This window comes from Kogia breviceps, chromosome 3, assembly GCF_026419965.1.
Source record: "Kogia breviceps isolate mKogBre1 chromosome 3, mKogBre1 haplotype 1, whole genome shotgun sequence".
NCBI classification, from domain to species: domain Eukaryota; kingdom Metazoa; phylum Chordata; class Mammalia; order Artiodactyla; family Physeteridae; genus Kogia; species Kogia breviceps.
The window spans coordinates 13,496,207-13,518,577 of NC_081312.1; the positions used below are offsets into that span (position 1 = coordinate 13,496,207).

At 45.5% G+C, this 22,371-nt stretch overlaps 1 protein-coding gene and 1 non-coding gene across 8 annotated transcripts in view; both read left to right on the forward strand.

Moving 5' to 3' along the window:
• The window catches only part of TTC7B (tetratricopeptide repeat domain 7B), a 241,385-nt gene that overhangs the window by 79,148 nt on the left and 139,866 nt on the right, over nucleotides 1–22,371 (forward strand). The gene's annotated exons all lie outside the window — the stretch shown is intronic.
• On the forward strand, nucleotides 3,922–4,050 carry LOC131754190 (small nucleolar RNA SNORA11). Its single transcript, XR_009335223.1, has one exon. It is a non-coding gene; the product is annotated as a small nucleolar RNA SNORA11 (small nucleolar RNA).

Here is a 22,371-nt window from a genome sequence, read left to right on the forward strand (position 1 = left end):
AGCCCGTGAACTTGGGTCTCTTTCAGAAAGAACCTGACGCCAGGACCAGTTCCTGGGCCCCTCCTGATCCCTTAGATCCCTTTTCTGTTGACCAAGTACTTTTATTTCATCGTTGACCCTCACGGCGTTATATCTCCCGCGTCCGCCACCGACCTGGGGGTTGGCGGTGTAAACAGTATCGCCTCTATTTCACGCACGGTGACCTGGCTGCCAGGCTTCTGACCTCAGTCCTTTCGGTGCTACCCCCACTGCAGGGGAAATGCTGTGTGCAGGGCCTTGGCTCAACCTTCAAACCGTGGCCTTGTCCACCGTCCGGCCTCTCTTGTGAGGGAGCACTTGACCCTGGGATGGGACATTGCCGGGGGATGGTCCCCAGCCCCAACGCATTGGTGTTTTTCTCATCACACTCTTCCTCATGTCTCATCTACAGCCTGTCACACATCATCTGTTTCTTCTTCTCTCCTCCTCCCCCTGGCCCTCTCCCCCCTCTTTTCCTCCCCGTCTCTTTCCTTCCTCACCCCCTCCCCCTCCCTCTCCTTGTTGCCCCCTCACTCCACCTTCTCCCCTGTCCCCTTGGAGGGAGACAGCGCCTGTCTTTATCTCAGCCCCAGTGTGCCTGGGTGTGGTCTGGCTTGGCACACACCCACGTCGATTTCACGTGGGTTTCTCTTATCCCTCTGGGTGGCAGCAGCAGGCCTGTTATGGATGAGAAAAGTATCCTGCTGAGGCTCTGCAGAGGGTGAAGGCAGAGAGCAGTTAGCCTCAGAGGGCCAGGGCCGCTGCCTCGGAGCTTCTCGAATTTCCTCGCACTCGGATGCGGGGATGCGGGGAGGCAAGGGCGCTGGAGCCAGGGGACCCGATAAGGGACCAGCCCTTCTCCTCGCTGGGTGCCAGTTTCTCTATCTGTAAAATAGTGCCAGAACCAGAGAGCTGGGTGAGGCGCAAATAAGAGAACGCACGTGGAAGCGTTTGGTGCGGCGTCAGGCAACCAGGCTGGGGGAAATTGTAACTTCCAGGGATGATGGTGGCCGGCTGGCTTTCCAGCTGGAAGTGGGGCCACAGGAAGGTTGCGCTCCAGCTGAGGTGGAAGTCCTCGGAGCGGGCGTCACTCATTTGATTGCAGAGCCTCGCACAGCCGAGTTTTCAAGGAAGGGCACTCATTTTTGACGGCTGGTGTGAGCGAGCTCTGCTCGAGTTGCATCACGGCTAGCTTGGATAACCCCTCATCACCGAGGGCCACCCCAGTGTTTCCGAGAAAGGAGGCGGGGGTGCCTGGGGTGAGGCGCTGGCACTGGGTGTTCTGGGCAGTGTTGTGCAGAGACACGGCCTCAGCCTGGGGCTCCCCTCAGCCTTCTGAGAAGTGTTAACCCCTCCTTGAGTCCTTGAGGCCACAATGCCAGAGAAGCTTGGGTTTGGGATGCCATTTATTTACTCCATGTTATTTTAGGAATATTTAACTATATCTTATAAACAAAGGGTAGCCAAGGACATTTCAAGTAGCTTTGCTTCTTGTTCCACCATGTCAGGTGTACTGGGTAAGCCAAATGGATTGTAGTGTGTGTTTTCCCTGGTTCTGAACTGGTTTTAATTCAAGGAGGGAGGGGATAAATTCGAGCAAGAAGGCAAATGCGCGTCAGTGTTTGGGAAATGTACCCGCTGGGTTGTCCCCTTTCCTAGGGTGCATCACGGCGTTCCGTGTGGGAGATCCTGTCTCGGAGAAGGTAGGAAGTCAGGCAATATCCCCCACGTGCTTGCAGCCAGGCCAGGGAATAAAGTGGGATGGAGGGCTTTCTGGGGTTGTGTTATTACAGTCAGTCACCGCTACGCGGTGGCTTTCAATAGACCTCTAATTACCACTAGGCATTGACCTTTAAAAGTTTTAAAACTTCCCCAGTGGGCTTCCCTGGTGGCGCAGTGGTTGAGAGTCCGCCTGCCGATGCAGGGGACACGGGTTCGTGCCCCGGTCCGGGAAGATCCCACGTGCCGCGGAGCTGTTAGGCCCACGAGCCATGGCCGCTGAGCCTGCGCGTCCGGAGCCTGTGCTCCGCAACGGGAGAGGCCACAACAGTGAGAGGCCCGCGTACCACAAAAACAAAAAACAAACAAAAAAAACCATCCCCAGTCATCTTGTTGACCTTTGCACCTGTTCAGCCCTGCTCAATGTAGCTTGGAATTAGAAGGCGGGAAGAAGGGCCATGAGGCCTGCGGTGTCCCATGGGCTGCTGAGGTTCCTGGGTTTATGACCTCAGAGAAACAGTAGCAGCAGACAGGCTCCCACAGGCCCTTTTGGGGGTGGGGGGGGAGGGGGAGGGGGAGGGGGAGGGCACCGGCCAGGAAGCGAGGGGGCTTGGCTCCATGCACTGGCCTCCCCAGGCACTGGAGCGACTTGGCCTTGTCCTCTGCATTCTTGCCTTCAGTACGTCTTCCTTCTGGCGGTGATAGAAGTGGTTGCTTTTTCAACTGCCCACTGCTTTTTACATTAGGACTCAAATGCAAGGAACATGAGAAAATTCAGACACGTTTCCAGTAAGCATTTCTGTACGTGACATTTCTCGAGAGATTCAGAGAGTAAAAAGAAATGAGCCTGCACTGTGGGAGATAGTAGGAGAAAAGAAAAAGGGTAAGATGTGAAAATAAGTAACTTTATAGGCGACAGTATGGTTGTATAAAAGAGTAAACAATGCAGGAACACCTACCTAATAATCACTTGAACTGAGCTGAGGTTTCCAGGCCCATTCATTCATTCAGTAAAGTATTTATTCATTCATTTAACGAGGACTAATTGCATAGGAGCCAGGCCCTGTCCTAGCCCTGGGGCTGTAATGCGGAAAAGAACAACAAAGTCCCTGCCCTCCTGGAACTTCATCTCAGGGAATTAATTAAAAGAAGCAGTCTCAGGATAGTCTGTACTTGTGTGACAGGGCAAGTCCAGGTTGCCAGAAAACCAAATAAGGAGGCTGCCTGTTGAGACGGCTGAAGATTTGGGAAGGGGAGTAAAGCTCCGGAGAAGTGGCGTTGAAATGATGTAGGTGCACAGATTTGGGAGAGTCAGGGGTACTTTCCAACTAGTTGGTAGGAACATGGTGTTAGAACTGCACTCAGTATTGCATATATTCTGCAGGGTATGAGGAGACCACTCTGGTTGGAGCAGAGGTTTATACAGTAATGTATGTGTTTCTATATAAACCTCCCAGCACAGGACCTGGCATGCAGTAGGTTTGGTCAGTTATCCAGCATAGTTCTGCTATGTGCCAGTACCGTGCTTGGTACTGAATTGGTGAATATAAGACACACAGTCCGGGTTCTCAGGGAGGATACAGTCTAGTGAGGGAGAAGATAATAAACAAGTAACCATAGGCTACGTTCTGATCTCAGCAAGAACCATGTACGTATTGGACTGAGAGAAAGATTGGGTGATGGAGGGAATTGCGGGGGGAGTCCGTGTAAGTGGGCTACTTCCTTTATTCGCAACAGCTTCAGGAGGGAAGTTTATGGACCAGTGTGAGTCCTGCAGCCTGGCCAGCCAGGACCACCTCGGCGGTGCCACTTGTCATTCAAGCAATCCTGTGTCTGGAAGACTTCGGGTCAACCTAGCGAACTGTGCTAAGCACTTCCCATGAGTCATTTCAGTAATAAGGAAAATTTTCATAATAGTTGAGCTGAACGTTGGGTATAGAATCTGAAAATCCTGGAGTCCAAATGGTTAGAGCCTATTTTTAAAAATCACTGCCCTTTGTAGATGAGGACTCTGAGATCCAGAGAAATCACATTCAGTGATCATTTAATAAATATTTATCAAGAACCTCAGGAGGTTGTTTACTAGTGCCAAACACTGTTCTAAGTGAACAGGTCAGAGCCAGTCACTGCCTTGATGGGGTGTACATTTTGCTCAGGGGGACAGTCAGTAAACAAGGCGGTGCTGGGGTGTGCTCCAAGCAGGAGCCTGAAGAAATGGCTCCTCTGTTTATAACACACCTGACAGGCATCTGGGCTCATTGTGACAAGGGACACAAAACTTGTAGCCTTTCTATGAACAAATACCCTACACATGTCCACCTGCACCTCCAGGCGGCCTCTGAGTGGGACCAGTGGGACAGGGCTCAATATTAGAAGAAAAGCCGCAGTGTTTAGTGGGGGAGTTTGCCACCTAGAGCCTGTGTTGGGCCATGAGTGGTCTTACAGAACCTCTCTTTTCAAGGGGAAAAAAAAAAAAAGATCCCATTTATATGCTATTCTAGAAAAGACCGAACAGTGGAGACAATAAAAAGATCAGTGGTTGCCAGGAGTTTGGGAGAGAGGGGAGATGAATACACAGCATATGGAAATTTTTTAGAGCAGTGAAAATACTTTGTATGCCACTATAGTGATGGATAGGTGTCATTATGCTTTTGTCCAAACCCATGGAATGTGCAACACTATTCACTTCCTTAGAGTGAACCCTAAGGTGAACCGTGGACTTCGGGAAATTTCTGTACCTTCCTATCAATTTTGTTGTAAACCTAAAACTGGTAAAAAAAAAAAAAAAAAAAAAAAAAAAAAAAAAAAAAAAAAAAGAAAAAGAAAAGAAAAGAATTAAACAAGGCAGTGTGATCTATTCAGCGTCACACAGCTAGTTGGTGGCCTGTGCCTCCCCCTGCTGTCACCAGCCCAGTTTCCTCAGCGCTTGCACAGACTGACCACGCCCAGTTAGTGCTCTCTTCTTGAAGATGGAGCTCTGGGCAGCAGAGCTGCAAGGAATACATTAGACTCAGAAAATAAGGACTTTTAAAGCCAGTCTGGATGTAATTGTTTATGTAATAAAGAGTGTCAGACGAGTCTTCTCTGTTTTGTTTCAGTGTGAGACTAGGTCTGGCTCATCCCTTCATGCCATCAAAACTTTAGTATGAAAACAAAGGAGTCTTTGTCAGTTTTAATTATGAAATTCCAGGACCGCTTTCCGTGATAAATTTTGGGGAACGAATTATGGGGGACGGGTAGTTGCTTTCAATGCACTGCATAAGCGCTAGCACCCACGGCGTGGTCGAGGCCTGCGCCATCAAAGCGTTATCAGCGCTCAGCAAGGTGGGTGCCTCCATGCTGGCCTGTCCCGGCTTCAGCAGAAGAACGGGGTAGGTCGTCTGAGGCTTCCAAAGTACAAGGCGGGGTAGGGTGGGAGCATGGGGTGTGGGGAGCGGGCCGGTGAACTAATTGGCAGTTACTTGCATCTCACAAAGGCCCCTCTCTGAACGGTTTCTCCCTCCCAGCTGTAGGCTGCCTCCTTCAGCCTCCATTCAGAATTGGAATTCCCTGACAGATGAACTGGTGCAGGAGATTTTTCCAGTTCTTCACCTTGGGTTTGTGCGGGATAGTGATTTTCTATTTTAATGGAGGCAGGAGGGAAGGGGGAGGTTCTTTGTTTATGCATTCACTTATTTGTTCATCCAGTGCTAGGAACTAGGATTGAGACAGCAAATGATCCCAGTGGATTTTCTAGTCCAACAGGAAAATAGATAACTACAAGTAGGCTTACCCCTTAGGAAAGGAGAAGAAGGCAATACTATCTCTTTAAATTTAACCTTTCACTTTGCAAGTTTTCCCCAAAAGAGATGGTTATATGACAGCGGTGGCTTAAAAAAAATCAAAATTAACTTTATTTTTTGGATACTTCCCGATAGCTCTTGATACGACCGCAGATTGACCCTGGAATTTTCTGCTATAGAGGGCGCTATCTGCAGGCCGACTCTTGGGGCTTGCTCTGGACAGGAGTGTCATCAGTGAACATACACAGCAGGAACATAACGGTGTGGTGTGAGGACTGCTGCCCAACTCTGTTTAGTTTCAGATGATTTGTTACAACATTCACTTGTTTATTCAGCTGCTACTCCTGCCAGATGTTCTCCAGGTGCTGGGGGTGACACGGTGAGCAGCCGGACGTGCTTCTTGCTCTCAGAGAGAAACCAGGCCCTTGTATTCCTGGGTGTATTAACTACACCCTGAGATGGTGCTCAGGCGGCAAGGTACCCATTTCTGTGAGAGGCCATTTGCAAATGAAGTTGACCTGGAGCTGGTGGTTAGGGGAGATTTCCCAAGCAAGTGACTGAGCAGAGCCTGAAGATGAATCAGTGAAGAGGAGCTAAACTCACGAAGGCAAGGTGGAATGGGAAGGGCGCTCGTGTTGGTGAGGCCTGAAAGGATCCTAAATAGGCATCAGAGGCATCTGGTCCAGCCAACCCACCCTTGTTCTCTGCTTTGTTTCTCTCAGTATTTAACGGGCATCAGGTGTACTACAAACAGAGCCTAGCAGGGATCTTCTTAGGGTCAGTTAAGCATTCCGACTCGCAAGACTTTCACTGGCCACACTTGGCCATCCTATCGAGACAGATCTGGAACAGAACCGTAAGCTGCCAACCAGGCAGTGTCAAGGGGTTTCTCTCCTATGTGAACTGTGCTCTTGGCAGCCCATCTGGCCACCCAGGAGCTGTTGTTCTCTTTGCCCTCCCTCATCAAGTGGCAGCTCACGTGCTGGAGAATGAGCTTCACATGGAGTAGGGATGGGGTGTGCCCTGGCTTAGCGTCTCCCTGAGGGACATGCTCAGTTGTAAATCATCCCATTCAAGGAAGCCCAAAGCGGCGTCGCCCCCATCAGATATTTATAGTTCCTTCCAGTCCAGATGCAAGTTATCAGTCAGAGGCCATTTTTAATATAAGCACTGTTGCCCCGTAACATAATTGACATTCTAGCTTTATTAGGTTTCCAGGGAAACAGAACTAGAAAGTTAACCTAAGGTCAGATTCTCAAGCAGGAGAGGAAAGGAATTTGCTAACCCTTTGCCCACATTGTGTTTTTTTTTCCCTTATCTAATCTGTTTATTGTCTGTCTCCCATCACTGGAATATAAGTTCCAGGAATTTTTATCCGTTTGGTCTGGGGAGGGGGATCTGTACCTTGAGAGTATCTGGTATACAGTTGTACGTGAATGAATGAGTGAGTGAGTGACTGAACGTCTCACGTTTAGCTGAGACGGCTGTGTGGCTCACAGATGCCTGACAGTTGTGTGTTTTCTTTAAAATTAGTTCATTCCAGCATGTGTGTACTGAGAGCTAAACATGCAAGCACTGTGCTAGGTGCCAGGATGTAAGGAAGAAAAAGACAGCCTAGACGGGCCTCGTGGAAGTGACCGCTCCCGTTGCTGTTTAGGGGGAGCTGTGCTCTGACCGTCCAGCTCTTCCCACAGATGATGTCCTTCTGTTGGGAGAGGGTGAAGGGGGCCAGGTATCAAGTGGTTTCCTTGACCTCAGTAAGAAGTAATACGTTTTCTGGGAAGGTCCTAGGGACTTCTGCTGTCTGCCTTATCTCTGAGACTGGAGGCTGTTTCCAATAATGGTGGCTTTATTATAAGACACCCCCCCAAGCAGGCCTGATAGACTCTTTCCTTTCTGAGAAGCCCCTAGCTTGGTGGAAAATTGGTGCTTGTAGCCCTCCTTACTTAATAAGCCTGGCATGTACACATCTGGATGGGATTCTAGCCTTCCCAACAGCAGGAAAGAGAATTCTCATTTTCCACGGTTTAGTGTTGAGAACATTTGCTCCCAGAGCCTCCCAGACCCGCATTTTTTTTTTTCCAAGTATGTAGCTCTTTGAGTTGAAACCTCGCAGGCTGAAGTTGGACACAGAAGCATGAGAACCTGTTTAAGTATGGCCTTTGTAGGCAACCCCTCAAGAGCAGGCCATTGAAATGACACGTGTGTTGGGAAGGAGGAATTCATGTCCTGTCTGGTCAAGGAGGAAGCCAGATTGTACCCTCTCTGAGCCCGTCAGACTGTGGGGTTTCTCGGTAATTTAGTGACGTCTGTGCCACAGAGCTGGTCCAGATGTATCTGCTCGGGAAGCAGGGTGGATGTGCAGGAGGGTGTTGGGAAGGCATGCAGCATTCCTGTTCTTGGCCAGAGCAAAGCTCATCAGCCTGTTCTTTCCCTTCCCTGGTTTAAGTGTCAAATGCGTTAATATTTCATATGAGGGCAGGGGGGAGGGGGTGGAGGCTCCAGCTCTTTTCAAGGGATATTTCCTACCTATTTCTTTTTAAGTCATCATTTTTTCTCTCCATTCTTTTTTTTTTTTTTGCAGAGGTATTTTTAGTCAGCTCTTAGAGAGAGTTGCAGAGAGGTTGAGTTAAAGCCCAGAAAATGACTGAGACATCTTTGGAAATTTTGACTTTTCTTAGGAAATACTAGAACCTTCTATTGAAAGTGAGAGGGGCCATATATTTTCTTACAAAGACCTGCCTTTATATTTGTATAGCAATGTCTGCCATAGATCTGTACACCAATAAGGATATCTACAATATGATTGTATGTTCTCATAGCAAAATCCTGCATTAAATTGTAAGATTTTTTTAAAATTAATGAATTGTTTTTTTCAATTGACATTTGGTTTTTCCACCTTCCTCTCTATTTTAGGTTTGAATTTTTACTTTTTTTTTTTTTTCCTTTTGCGGTACGCGGGCCTCTCACTATTGTGGCCTCTCCCGTTGCGGAGCGCAGGCTCCAGACGCGCAGGCTCAGAGGCCATGGCTCACGGGCCCAGCCGTTCCGTGGCATGTGGGATCTTCCCCGAGCGGGGCACGAACCCGTGTCCCCTGCATCAGCAGGCGGACTCGCAACCACTGCGCCACCACGGAAGCCCTGAATTCTTACTTTTTATTCATAGGTGACTTTGGTGGTGATTCTCTAGGCCTGGCACAGAGATACTGTACCTTTTTTTTTCAGTTAGCTCTTCCTTCTATATCTTCTCTCTGCTGGCAGGTGCTTGGTTGATGGGTATGGGAGCTGGTTCTCCTCTGAATCTCCCTGGCAAATTAGCATCAGAAGCAGCAATCTCTGCATGTTGGAAACAAGCAGTTAAAATACCAGGAAGAATCTGATGTTGTGTTTCTTCTGAAGAATGCTCAGAAAAACTCATTAGCCAGACTTGGTAAAACCTCTGAATTACAGATTTTTTTTAAAGATGCAATTATACTGCTTTCAAGTACGTTTTGAGCTAGTTAAAAAAAAGAAGCTATTGCCTTCTCAATTCCATGTATGTTTATTGAGAGGCTGCTGGGCAGCCGTCACTAGGATAAGCTCTGGGATATGAGATGAATAAAAAATGTTCTCTGAGCTCATGGGGAAGACAAGGATGTCAACAAATAATTATAACACCTGGTGAAAAGCACTAGAAAGAAGAGATGGGCTGGTGGGGAGAAGGAGAGGGAGGGGAGGAAAGAGGAAGAAGCACTTGCCTGGGTGCGTTCGTCAAGTTCATTAGAAGAACTGACATTTGAACTTGGTCTCTGAGGGACGGTTAAGATTTCCCCATCTCAGGGAGGCCTGGGGGGCCAGGGATGGTAGTCACGGTTGAACGCTAGCGCTACCAGGCCAGATACACTTTACGCGCTCTTGGCAGGCAGCATTGTCTAGTAGTTAAAAAGCATTGACTCTGGATCCACCTGCCTGGGTTTGAATCCTCCCCCTTACAAGCGCGGTGACCTCGGCACGTGACTTCACCTCTCTGCGTTTCACTTTCCTCATTTGTAATCTGGGGTTAATAACAGTACCTGCTTCGTACTGTTGTTAGGCAGATTAAGTGCGTTAGTAATTATTGTGTGTTTGGACAGTGTCTGGCACGTGATAAGTTTGATAAATAAATAAAACCCTGCAGCGTGAAGGGTGTGTCAGCTCCCTAGAAGAAAAGGTAAGAATCAGCAGCTGAGAAGTCTGGGAAGGTGATAACAACAGTGGCAGTATAGTTTTGGGGTCTTCTCCTATCCTGTCATTAAAAAAGACACAGTAACCAGACAGCAAAACCAAAAACCCACGCACAACATTTACAGTGAAACTAGAGGAAAAGGTGTACTCACGAACCCCAAAGTACAAGCTCATGGGGACAGACTACCAACAGCTAGAGACAACCATGTTATTTGCATTTGTGTGGGAGAAAGCAGAAGGACGCAATGGGGGATCCGGGGGGCCTGAGGACAGGAGACCCGAAAATAGCCATCAAGACTACTGGAAAGCTTGTCTGGCCAGTTGGAGATTAGCTGCTGAAAATGAGAGGGTTTTGCCAAGTAAGGTCCAAGGGACTGGAGCAGTATGGCCCCTGTGAAGACTTGAAACCGACCCACTAGGGCTTTTTGCTGGGACTGGACCCCACAATGAGGAGAACGCTGAAAGTGGAATGAAAACTGACCAAGTGACACAAGAGACAAAAGAATGATCAGGTAGAGAGAAAAGTGAAGGACGGGGAGGTAGCCAGGAGTTACCATAAAGCAAGATGCTACGACTATTTTTTAGCGGCTTTATTCAGGTATAACTTATATATCAAAAATTCACCTGTTGTAAATATACAGTTCAATTGTTTTAAATAAACTTACGCAAGCGTTGCAGTCATTGGCACAATTCAGCTTTAGAACATTCCATCACCCTAAAAGTTCTTCCTGCCTATTTGTAATCAGTCCCCACTCCTGCCCCCAGCTCCAGACAACGACTTATCTGCTCTATAGATTTGCCTTTTCCAGAAATGTCACATAAATGGGATCACAGAACATGTAGTCCTTTGTGTCTTGCTTCTTTCTCTTAGGATAATGTGTTTGAGGTTTACCCACGTTGTTGAATATTATCAGTAATCACTCCTTTGTATTGCTAAATAGTTTTTCCATTGTTTATCCGTTCACCAGCTGATGAACATTTGGATCATTTCCACTTTGGGGCTGTTATGAATAATGCTGCTATGATCATTCATGGACAAATCTTTCTGTAGACATATGTTTTCATTTTCCTTAGATAGATCCATCAGAGTGGAATTGATGGGTCATAAGTTTATGTTTAACTTTTAAGAAACTGCCAAGCTGTTCTCGCGAGTGACTGTACCATTTTACATTCCTAGCAGCAGCGTGTGAGAGCGCCGGCTTCCCCCCATTCTCTTCAACATTTAGTGTTGGCGGTTTTGAAATTAAAGCCGGTCTGGTGGGTTTGTAGTGGTATCTCGTGATTTTAATTTGCGTTTCCCTAATGATTAATGATGTTCAGCTGTTTTGCATGTGCCTGTTAGCTATTCTTATGTCTTCTTTGGTGAAACGTCTTCAAATCTTTTGCCCTGTTTTCAATTGGATTGTCTTCTTATTAATCAAGTTGTAAGAGTTCCTTATGTATTCTGGACACAAGTCCTTTATCAGATATATAATTTGTAGATATTTTCCACCAGTCTATGGCTGGTATTCATTTTTTTGAATTATGTCATTCAGAGAGGAAAAGTTAATTGTGATGAAGTCCAACTTAACCAATGTTTCTTTTTATGGATCGTCCTTTTGGTGTCATAGCTAAGAAATTTTGGCCCAATCTAAGACCACAAAATTTTTCTCTTGTGTTTTATTATAGAAGTTTTATAGTTTTAGCTTTTACACATAGGTCTCTAATCTATTTTGAGTTAATATTTGTGTATGTTGTGATATAAGAGTCTAAGTTACATTTTTTTTTTTTGCATTTAGATATCCAGTTGTCTAAGCACCATTTGTTGAAAAGTCAACTCTTTTCCCACTAAACTGCCTTGACACTTTAGCAAAAGAATTAATTAATTGAGTATAAATATAAAGGTTTATTTCTGGAGTCTATTTTGTGTCATTGATTTATATGTCTATTCTTAAACCAATAGCACACTATCTTGAATATGTAGCTGTATTGCAAGTTTTGAAATTAGGTAGTGTAAGTCCTCTAATTATGTTCTTTTTCAAAATTATTTTGGCTATTCTCAGTCTTTGATATTTCCATATGAATTTTAGAATCAGCTTGTCAATTTCTACAAAAATAAAAATAAAAAAAATAAGCCTGCCAGGATTTGGATAAGGATGGCAGTGCATCTCTAGATCAATTTAGGGAGAATTGCCACATTAACAATAGTGAATCTTCCAATCCGTTGTCTCTTCATTTATTTAGATCCTCTTTAATTTCTCTCAAAATTTTTTTGCAGTTTTTATTACACAGGTTTTGAATTTTTTGTTAAATTTTTTTCCTAAGTAGTTTATTCATTTTATGTTATTGTGAATGAAATTGTTTTTTAAATTTTATTTTCAGATTATTCTTTGCTCATATATATATATATATATATATATATATATATATATATACACTATTGATTTTTATATATAGATGCTGTATCTTGCAACCTTGCTGAACTTGTTAACTAGTTCTTATAATTTTTTAACAGATCGATTACTTAGCATTTTTACATATGGGATGTGTCATCTGTGAATAAAAAGTTTTACTTCCTCCTTTCCAAACTGTATGTCTTTTATTTCTACTGTCACCTTATTGCACTGTCCCAAACCTTCAATACAATGTTGAACAGAAGTGGTGAGAGCAGACCTCTTTATCTTACTCCTGCCCGATCTTCGGGAGAAAGCGTGTAGTCTTTCACCATTAAGTAAGATGTTAGCTGTAGGTTTTTCATAGATACCTCTTTGTCTCTAGTAATATTTCTTCACTTAAAGTCTGTCTTATCTGATATTAATATAGCCACTCCAGCCATCTGTGGTTACTGTTTACATAGTGTATCTTTTTCATCCTTTTGCTTTCAACCTATTTGTGTCTTTGAATTAAAGCACCTCTCTTGTATATCTCTTGCAGATAGCGGATAGTTGGAGCTTGCTTTTTTTATCCAGTATAAAAAAAATTGCCTTTTGATTGGAATATTTGACTCATTCACATGTACTGTAACTACTGATATGATTAGATCTACATCTGTCATTTTGCTCTTTGTTTTCTGTATGTCTCATGTCTTTTTTATTCTTTGTTCCTCCCTATGGCCCTCTTTTGGGTTAAACAAATACCTTTCAGCATTACATTTTAATTCCTCTGTTGATTTTTTACCTGTATTTTTTGAAAATTTCTACGGTGGTTCCTCTATGAATTACAAAACATATCTTAAATTATCAATCTATTTCAGTAAAATATGCAGGTTGGCTCTAATATAGCTTTATTTCCTCCCTCCTTTTGCTACTAATGTCTCTATATGTTATAAACACAACAGTGTGATATAATAATTATTTCCTCATACAATCCTATTTTTTTACATAAATTAAAAGAAGAAAAGATTTTAAAATATATTTAAACAATATTTTATATTTAACCACATATTTACATTTCTAGTACTCTTACTAATTTACTCCTGTGGTTTCAAATTACCCTCTGTCGTCATTTCCTTGTAGTCTGAAGGACTTCCTTTAAAATTTTGTATTGGGCATGTCTGCTAGATATGAATTCTCCCACTTTTTGTTTATCTGGGAATGTCTTTATTTTGCCATCATTTTTGAGTGACAATTTTACGCCATGCAGAATTCTTGGTGATTTTTTTTTCTCTCATCAGTTTGATTATATCTTCCACTATGTTTGATGAGAAGTCACTATTAATCTTAACTGTTGTTCCCCTCTATGTGATTAATTATTTTTCTGTTGTTACTTACAAGATTTATTTTTCAGCAGTTTTATCATTATGTGTCTCTGTTTTTCTTCAGCCTTTTTTTTTTTTCTCTGTTCTTTGGATTGGATGATTTTTATTCATTTATCTTAAGTTCAGTGATTTTTCTGCTATTCAAAGCTGCTGTTGAGCCCATTTAGGGAATTTTTCATTTTAGTTATACTTTTTAACTCTAAAATCCCCACTTGGTTAATTTTTATAGTTTCTATTTTTTTATTGAGATTCTCTATTTGTTGACTTGCTATTTTCTTTTAATCTTTAAACGTAGTTTCTATTAATTCTTTGATCATACTTATAATAGGTACTTTGAAGTCTTTGCTAAATCCAACACGTAGGCTCACTCAGAGTGAGCTTATATTGACTACTTTTTTTTTTTAAGTATAGGTCATGCTTCCCTATTTCTTTGATTGTCCCATAACAGTACAACCATAAACTAAAAATGAAAGGAGAATGCTGATAGCATATGCAGAAAATAAGTTTTTTAGCTTTTCAGTAATCATAATGCTGGTGATATGATTTGATATTGTGAAATGTTTTTGTGTAACATAAAGTAGAGCAGCTTAATAGTCATGGAATGTTCTAATTCTGTTATCCCCCATGTCCTTGAGAACCAGGATTCTTGGTGTGGGAGAAAGGCAAAATAGATTTAAGGTAGAAGGAATCAAGGAAAAACTCTGTAGTCCTGAATTTGTTTCTTTCTAATTTAATTTTTTTAAAGTATAGTTGATTTACAATGTTGTACCCATCTCTGCTGTATAGCAAAGTGACTCAGTTATATGCATATAGACATTTCTTTTTTTAAATATTCTTTTCCATTATGGTTTATCACAGGATATTAAATATAGTTCCTTATGCCATACTGGAGGACCTTGTTGTTTATCTATCCATCCATCCTATGTATAATAGTTTACATCTGCTAATCCCACACTCCCAGTCCTGTCCTCCCCTACCCCTGTCCCCCATGGCAACCACAAGTCTGTTCTCTGTGTCTGTGAGTCTGTTTCTGTTTTGTAGACAGGTTCATTTGTGACTTATTTTATTTTATTTTTTTATTGGAGTATAATTGCTTTATAATTGTGCCATATTTTAGATTCCACATATAAGTGATGTCATATGGTATATCTTTTTCTGACTTACTTCACTTAGTATGATAATCTCTAGTTGCATCCATGTTACTGCAAATGGCATTATTTCATTCTTTTTTATAGCTGAGTAGTATTCCATTGTATATATATATATATACCACATCTTCTTTATCCATTTGTCTATCGATGGACATTTAGGTTTTTTCCATGACTTGGCTATTGTGAAATAGTGCTGCTATGAACATAGGGGTGCATGTATCTTTTTGAATTATAGGTTTGTCCCGGTATATGCTCAGGAGTGGGATTGCTGGATCATATGGAAATTCTATTTTTAGTTTTCTGAGGAACCTCCACCTGTTCTCCATAGTGGCTGTACCAACTTACATTCCCACCAACAGTGTAGGAGGGTTCCCTTTTCTCCATACCCTTTCCAGCATTTGTTATTTGTAGTGTAGTCCTGAATTTGAATGACTGAATTGGAAATAGCAGTATGAAATCATTAGGTATCTGTGTGTGTGTGTGTGTGTGTGTGTGTGTCTGTATGTGTATTTGTGTGTGCATGTGTAGATATACACATATATGTTTGTGTGTGTGTGTGTGTGTGTGTGTGTGTGTGAGAGAGAGAGAGAGAGAGAGAGAGAGAGAGAGAGAGAAAGAGAGGAGGTCCTTTAAGTAAGTCCTTCAGAGAGACAAGGAGAGGAGAGGAGGTCTGGCTCAGTGACTGACCCAGTAGCAATGACCATCCCTAGTGCCTAGGTTGTGATCTTAAAGTATCATTTTCCAATTTAAAAAACCTCATTCAGTTCTGGGGTAGGAAATAAATAAGACAAGCCTGTAAAATCTCTACATATCAGATAGCAAGAGAACTATCAAAGATTTCTAGGGCTATGTTTTCTAACATGGAATTCAGGCCATATATGGGACAATTTGAATTTCAAGAAGGATAAAAATTGCAGTAGTCTCATCAAATATGTTTAAATTCATGAGTTCTAATTCAGTATCTAACAAAGTAGACAGAAAGAAAGAATCAAATGTTTTTCCTCCATTTACTATATGAACTGGAAAACCAAATATTAGATGAAGGGAAACACCTCCCTATAAAATTATTCCAGCTAATAAGTGAAAATGCAGTGAGATAATTAGAATGTCACCATTTTGTAACTCCCAGTGAATTAATGTATCTAACCGTCAAGGATTAAGGGCAGCTAACAGCAAAAAAAGAGCGACAGCTGGACCCGATGTGCCTCCTGATGGAAGAACACACCACTGGCAAAGTCTTGCAAAGGGATTGAACCTGAATGGGTGAAGCCTCAAAATCCAGCTCCCAAATGCAAGAAATACAGGGAAAGGAGGAATATATCGAACTGCATGACTCTGTGCTTTTCCTATCGAACTGCATGGCTGTGTGGTTTTCCAGCCAGTGGGACTCTCTACAGGTCAAGCAGTTCAGATTCTTTAACTGATAAATTGTACGGAAAAGAAAGAGGTAGAAAGGGAACCTGTAGATTAACAGAGATTTTTAAAGACTCATCAAGTAAGGAAAAAAAAAAAAAGGGCAAGTGCAGGGATATATACTTGAGTGATTAAGCCGTAAGGAATGGAATGAAACCATGACTGTGAAAGTCAGGGGGGCAGTTACGTTGGTAGGATGGAGAGGCCTGTTAACTGGGATGGGGTGAGTGACAATGATCCTTTTTTTAATTTTTTTAACTTGGGTGATAGTTACAAGTGTTTTTGCCTTGTAATAATTTCTCAAGCGATACATTTGTTTTATGTGGCTTTCTGTGTCTATATTTTATATAACAAAAAGTTAAAAAAAAATAGTTGGGGTGGATAGAAGGACACCAAGCGGGGCAGGGGAAGGCTCCCTGCCCTGGGGATCCCGGTCCTGGCTCCGCTGTCCGCTCAGCGCTGTCGGGCGGGCCTCTCCCATTCCCTCTTTGGGACTCAGTTTCCCTCTCTGTCAGTTGAAGATAACGAGCCCTGTCTGCTCGCTAGGTTGGTGGGAGAACCATCGGGAACAATGGGCTGGGGGTGGCGTGGGACCAGCTCGTGTCACTTCAGAAGAAGGCGATGATGGCGAACATTTACTGAGCAGTGACTGTGGCCTCGTGTGATCCTCACGGCAGCCCTGTGACTAGCAGGTGTGCAGCTGGCCTTACCCTGGAAGACCCCGTCTCCGTCCTGAAGCAGCTGAAAGTCTCTCTTTCTTTAAAAATATTTATTTTATTTAGTTGCCGCTCGTGGGCTCCTTAGTTGAGGCTCGCCAGCTCCTCAGTTGCAGAGTGCGAACTCCTAGCTGTGGCATGCGTGTGGGGTCCACGCACGGGTTCCCTGACCAGGGATCGAACCCAGGCCCCCGGCACTGGGAACGTGGAGTCCCAACCACTGCGCTACCAGGGAAGTTCCCGGCAGCCGAAAGTCTTAGGGAGGCTTTCTTGGTGAGAGAGGGGACTCGTCGGTAATTATCTTCTCAGGGGTCTATTAGTAGATGTCCGCTCTTCTGGATGGCTTAGAAGGGCTTGAAAATAGCTTATTCTGCTGAGCAAATTAAATATTCTCCCCGCAGATCACGTTTGCCCTGCTCATGTGCTTATTAACAAAGCTTTTCTCTATAGATGGTGCAAAGGTACAGTTGAGCTCACCATCTGAGGGACTGGATGTGAATTCTGACTGGGAAGGGCCACTCTGTGAGGTATATGGTGGAAGCATCTGATGTAGAAGCTTGTCCTAACAAATTGTGGCCAGACCCGTTTTTACATTATCATCGTTTTGTCAATGTTAGTCTCTTTGTCCATCCCGGTCCACTTCAGAGCTCTCTTTCTGCCGTGAAGGTTGGCCCGCGCGGCAGAAATGCTCTGCTGTCCCTTTGTTGTCTGCCGCCACTGGCAGGGGCCATGAATCACAGCCCTTCTTCAGAGCCAACTGTGTCCCGGTAGGAACTGGGCCTGGCCCTCGCTGTTCCCAGCCTTCCTTGCTTCGCTTCTGCCCTGCCGTGCTTTTGCTTGTGTGTCATGGGAGTTAGTCACAGTGTCCAGACTGTTTGCAGGCCTCTGCATGACAGGGATCATCAGCTTTTCTGGGCACTTGAGTCAAACTGGGCCTGGGTTCAAACACCAGCTCTCCTGTCTGCGGGCTGTGTGATGACCACAGGCACGTTACATAATTTCTCTGAGCCTTTGTTTCTTCGTGTATAAAACTACAGAAGACGCTAAATAAATACTTGTCCGTTGAGAAAAAAATGTTGACCATGGTATATGATGGAAACCAGTTCTGACGTTGCAGTGTTTTCTGCTAAACCAGAGGTACACAAACGTACCGGTGGCTCTCTTTGGCTTTTACCCAATGATAACAGTTTATGTGTGGAACGGAGGACCAGGTGGCGGGTGGTGCGAGGGTTAGGGGAGGGTGGGGAACGGAAGGATTACGTGATTTTGAGCGCTGGGCTGGCAGCTTTACAGATGTCATCTTATCCAGGCCTCGGGAGCAGGTGTGAGTCCCATTTTACAGATGGGGAGGCAGGTACAGCGAGGTGAAGCCTATTTCCCGGACTCTTACCCCTCCCGTGGAGGCCCAGCGTCTGGTACTGTTGCCCTTCGCCTTGTGTCCAGATGTCTCACATTCCAGCCTCTGTTCTTCGTCTCATGATCGCTCTCAACCTTTGCCCTTTCCTTCTTTTCTATCCCCAACCTACTAGGCTTTCCCAGCCTGACTCACAAGAACCTGTGAGGATTCCAAGCGGCACCATGCTGCCTCAAACTGGGCAGCAGTGCTTTGTTTTCCCCGAGAAAAATACCGGAGGCTTTGATGTGCCTGCTTCATGGCCAAGCTCCTCCTTTCCCCTCCGAGGGTGCCTGGTCTGGTTTTGAACGGGACCCTTGGGCTGAGCCGGCCTGAGCACCGCCTTCGGAGTTGCTGCCACTTCCCTTCCCCCGCTCAGCTCTCCTCACCCCCATCTCTTGCCTGCTTGGCTCCTGAAGCCCTTTGGACCCGTGACTCCTGGACATTTACAGTCCTATATATATATATACATATATTTTAATTTTATTATTTTATTTTTGGTTGCGTTGGGTCTTCGTCGCTGAGTGCAGGCTTTCTCTAGTTGTAGCGATTGGGGTCTACTCTTCATCGCGGTGCGCGGGCTTCTCATTGCGGTGGCTTCTCTTGTTGTGGCTCTAGGCGCGCGGGCTTCAGTAGTTGTGGCACACGGGCTCAGTAGATGTGGCTTGCGGGCTCTAGAGCGCGGGCTCAGTAGTTGCGGAGCACGGGCTTAGCTGCTCCACGGCATGTGGGATCTTCCTGGACCAGGGCTCGAACCCGTGTCCCCTGAATTGGCAGGCGGATTCTTGACCACTGCGCCACCAGGGAAGTCCCTAAAGTCCTGTATATATTATTTTTAAACTGAGTCCCTTGGATTTTTTCTCACTTGTCATAGCTTTTGAAATATTGTCCCCAGAGGTTGTTTTGGAAATGCAGTTCTGTTTCCTGCTAATGAAATGGAAGTGAACACTGCCCTCTTATCCTTGTATTGAACCTTCAGCTTAAGTACAGTGGTCCATCTGGAAGGACTGCCCCCCATCTTGATGTCCTCTCTGCCTTTCCCCCTCTCCACAACCCCAGTGACTGGATGAACAGGATAGTCAAAAGTCCTTCTAACTACGTGACCCTACCGCTTAGAATTCATGAATGTTTGAAGCCATATTGTTAGCAGACCAGTTCTACCTCCTAGATTGTTTTCCTTCTGCTTTATTACTGACATTTTAAATGAGTATTAGATTGGCCTGGTGCGCGTCAGGGTTCCATGTAATGAGCTATGTCCCTTCTGGGAGGCAGGCCATGGAGCCCTGGCCTCTCTTGCGTTCCTCACGCTACATGTGTGTGTGTCTTCCACCTCGGGCTGGTCTCGAGCAAACACTTCCCTCTGTGGAAGTGAATGATGTTGGTGCTGAGCTTCTCTCTTGTCAGCTTTGTATCAGGCTCTCCTAGAACTTTAGTGGCTAAACCGCCTGGACCACTAGTTTGAGCCACTAAACTACCTCTAGTGGCTCAGCCACCCAAGCTCGCATTTTTGAGTTTGGACTGGTGCCTGTTGATTGATTCAGAGCAAACCTGTATTAACTGAGCCAGAACAAGGAGGACTCAACTGCTAACACCCTTGGTTCCTCTGCCTCATCTGTGTTGCCTTGGGCTCTGACCCTCGCCCGGTGGCCTTTGGCGGAGACTCTCTGCTCCTCCCCAATGGCCACCAGCACTCCTAGGCGATGTCGCCATGCTTTCCTGCGAGAGTGACCACAGGGCCCCAGGAAAGAGCTTTCCAGTCGTCCACCTGACATCAGTTGTCTTTTGTCATCGCGAGCACGGTAGGCTTTCAGTAAATAGCAGAGTGAATGAATGAATGAAACTGAGGAATATTTTTTTTTCCTTCAAAATTAAATGACTCCAAAGAAGTAAAACAGACTCTCATGTCTGTGCATTGACTGGAAGGTAGATTCCAGAATTCCAAAACTGTTTTGATCAATGGCAGAGTTTTGAGGATAGTAGTGATAATCGTGGTGAGTGCTTAGAAAGCACTTACTCCGTGTATGAGCTCATTTAATTCCTACAGCCAGTCTATGAGGTGGGTACGTTTGTTCTCGCCATTTTACAGATGAGGAAACCGAGGCAAACACTTGCCCAAGGTCAACAACTGGTTACGTGGAAAAGCTTGGGTCTGAGCCCAGACTGACTCCAGAGCCCGCGTTCTATTTTGCCTAAGTTTGAGGACGTAGATTAGATGAGTACATGGATTTCCAGGTGGATGCTGGGAAGAGCGTGCCTCCTATGTTAGACGCGCTCTGGTTTGTTAAAAGTGCTGTGCGCTTGAGGCGTCCAGCTCCGCGTTAGGTACCATGAGGCCCCTCGGATCAAGTTGAGCCTCGTTATGATCCAGGTCTGCGGGAGGAAGCACGTTCGTCGGCCGGCCCAGCATTGCATCCCCGGGGTCCTCTCCTCGTGCACAGTGGACACCCGCTGTGTATTGTTTGAATGAGGATTGATATCCTTTGACTCCTCTCCAAAGGCTGAAAGGAAGGAGGATGGGAGAGGGGCAGGCCTTTCCGTAATCCCGTGTTTCCCCAGAGCCTCGGGGTCAGGATGAGGGGAGAGAATGGGTAGGAGGGTGCGTACGTAGTCCTTCCGTCTGAGCCCCTACGGCAGTCTGTCCGGCTGTCGTACATCACAGGCAGGACAGTTCGTCCGGCTGTCACATGTCACAGGCGTGAGCAGGCCGGGCCCCTCAGGGCTCCCTGTGCCTCGTCCACCTGTGTCTCTGCTGCCGGGACCCAGCACCTGCTCCCCGTGCTGTGGCTGCCTGGCCAGCTGACTAGGATGCCTGGTTTGCTCTGCTTTTGTCACGAGGAAGCCCTCGTTGCCAGGGTGGTCAAAAAAATGTTGTTAAGCCTAGTATGACTCTCATTAGGTTTGAAACGAGACTTACGGAAGCCTCGCCCGCTCGCTCAGGTCCTGGCGCGCCCGGCCGTCACACCCTCCGTTGCTATATCTAGGTTGCAGCTGGCTCGCTCCAGCGATCAGAGAGAGCCCTTTGCTAATGAGGCCAAGGTTGTGGGTTTGATCCCTGGCCCTTGACTACAGCAAGCCATCTGTCTTCACCAATGCATGTCACTGGATCTGAGGCAAAGAGTGTGTGCACAGAGGGAGAAGCTGGAATCCATTCTGGGAAAAACAGCTCCCTGACAGCCGGCCAGAAGCGGCCTTCCGTACTGTGAAGGTTGTCTTTTTCTTCTCCCACTTTCCAGATCTGGAGTTCTGGTTTCGATTCCAGACTCTTTCCACATAGGTGATGCTAAGGGTTGTATAAATGAAGGGGAAGCAACTCCCAAGCCTGAGAACGAAGAGAAATTGACCTAGGGATACAAGGTGCATTTGTGTTTTTCTAGGGTTGTAAGTGCTGACAGTGTCCACACACTGACAGGGTGGATCTCCTGGCATGAGAAAGATCTCTTCAGTTGTCCTCTTTGTGGCCACAAACATGCTTTTCAGCCAGGAGATGGGGAAGGGGATTTCAGAATGGAAGATTGCCCTCACCCCACAAAAAGCTTGCTGAGGGTCACTGGGTACCTGGTTGGCCCTGTGAGGCAGTTGGGACAAGAAGAGATGAGTACGAGAGGGCCTGTGCTCTCAAGATGACCGCAGACATAAATACAAAGGAAAAGCACAGGTTTAGTGCTGTCTACACTCAAAATAGGTACAAACTTGGACTTCCCTGGTGGCGCAGTGGTTGGGAATCTGCCTGCCAGTGCAGGGGACACAGGTTCGAGCTCTGGTCCGGGAAGATGCCACATGCCACGGAGCAACTAAGCCCGTGCGCCACAACTGCTGAGCCCGCACTCTAGAGCCCGCGAGCCACGACTACTGAGCCAGCGTGCCACAGCTACTGAGCCCACATGCCACAGCGACCGAAGCCCGTGCACCCAGAGGCCATGCTCCGCAACAAGAGAAGCCACCGCAACGAGAAGCCCGCGCACCGCAACGAAGAGTAGTCCCCTCCTGCTCCAACTAGAGAAAGCCCACGTGCAGTAACGAAGACCCAACGCAGCCAAAAATAAATAAATAAAATTTTTAAAAAATATGTACAAACTTGTTGGCAACACCAGGAGGCAGTGTCGTGTCTTCCTGGGGAACCTCAGAAAAGGTTCTCAAAGGTGGCCTTTGACCTGGGTCTTGAAGGATGACTTAGGACTCTTTAAAGAGAGAGAGAGGAGCATGTGGAAAGGTTCCTGGGCAGCAAGGTTTCCCTGAACTG